Here is a 1,594-nt window from a genome sequence, read left to right as displayed (position 1 = left end):
GTTATGCTTATCTCTCAAAGCTTCTAATCTTCTGTCTTTGTTTGATTCTACCCTATAGCAGTAGAATAGGGTACAGTAATACAATAAAATATACTTTAGTCAGCAAAGAAGCATTTAAAGCATTATCTTTCTAAATTTCCATAATATTTTCTAAAGTTCAAGTCACAAGTTCTTCCCAAACTCCTTCTTCCTTCCTGTCTTTATTTTGGCCACACTCCTTCCACTCTTCCTCCTCCCCTCCCACCTTTTTTAAAATTAATTAATTAATTTTTTTTAATATATTTTATTGATTTTTTACAGAGAGGAAGGGAGAGGGATAGAGAGTTAGAAACATTGATCAGCTGCATCCTGCACACCTCCTACTGGGGATTAATGCAATAAAATATAGTTTAGTAAGCAAAGAAGCATTATTTTTCTAAATTTCCATATTTTCTAAAGTTGAAGCCACAAGTTCTTCCCCTTCTCCTCCTTCCTTCCTGTCTTTATTTTAGCCACACTCCTTCCACTTTTCATCCTCCCCTCCCACCTTTAGTTGCTTTCCCATTTCTAGCTATCCTTCACCTAGATTTATCATCATGTTTGAAAAAAAATGAAATATGAAGATATAGTAGAGAAAGAGAACGTCCAAATGATTCAGAAGAAGAAATATGACAAAAACAGACTTAAATGGAAGAGGTAATGAGAGAAAACACAAAAGGAAAGAAAAAAAATAATGATTTTCTTTTTTATTGTTTTGCAGTTGGGACTAAATCATTCTATGCTGGTGAGTGACATGGACTCTGATGAAGAATATGCTATTATCAAAGATACCTTAAATTAACATGTAGTGTGTGCAAGAAAATATATTGAAAATCAAAGAAACTCCCAAACATGCATTTCATTAAATCAATAGACTATTCAATATATTAACAGAAGTGTTTGAAATATTAAGTTATAGTGGTTTTATTTAACTTTACTTTTATTGTTGACATTATTATAGATATCCCCATCCCCCCTCTCATTGCCCATCTCCACCCAGCCCCACTCCCCCTTTCCTCTGGCCATCACCACGCTGTTGTCTGTGTCAACAGGTTCTGCATAATGTTCTTTAGATAATCCCATCACATTCTTTTATCCATCCCCCCTTCCATGCTGAGAGTTGTCAGTGTTACACATATTCATGCCTCTATTTTCATTTTGTTTGACAGTTAATTTTATCATTAGAGTCCATATATAAGTGAGATCATATGGTATTTGTGGAATACTGCATGGCAGTTAAAAATAAAAACCTCTTACCTTTTTGACAGCATGGATGGACCTAGAGATTATTATGCTAAGTTAAACAATCCTGTCAGAGAGAGACAAATAGCAGCTTTTTAAAAATATTGTATCTCACTTTATGCTCTGATAGATAAAGGATGAGGTAACGAAAGCAAAAACATGTATCTGGCTATACAGGTAGTATTCTTTATTTCTTTCCAGTTTCCTAAATAGGTTATAGACACCAGATGCAAAGTTCAGATGAAGAACATAAGGATGAGTCAGTTCTTCAAGTCAGATATAACTCAGCAGGCTGTGAAAAGAGGTGCAAGTACATGGACAAGTATTTCCATTG

General features: G+C 34.3%; 1 long non-coding RNA gene across 1 annotated transcript in view; it reads left to right on the top strand.

Moving 5' to 3' along the window:
- Positions 1-737: 737 nt before the first annotated feature.
- LOC102251019 overlaps positions 738-1,594 on the top strand; it is a 1,248-nt gene continuing 391 nt past the window's right edge. Inside the window, exon 1 of the long non-coding RNA XR_313578.2 lies at positions 738-763. This is a non-coding gene — a long non-coding RNA (uncharacterized LOC102251019). The remainder of the gene's footprint in view (positions 764-1,594) is intronic.

This window comes from Myotis brandtii, unplaced genomic scaffold (genome assembly GCF_000412655.1).
Source record: "Myotis brandtii unplaced genomic scaffold, ASM41265v1 scaffold2250, whole genome shotgun sequence".
Classification (NCBI taxonomy): domain Eukaryota; kingdom Metazoa; phylum Chordata; class Mammalia; order Chiroptera; family Vespertilionidae; genus Myotis; species Myotis brandtii.
This window is presented reverse-complemented; position numbering and strand designations above follow the sequence as displayed.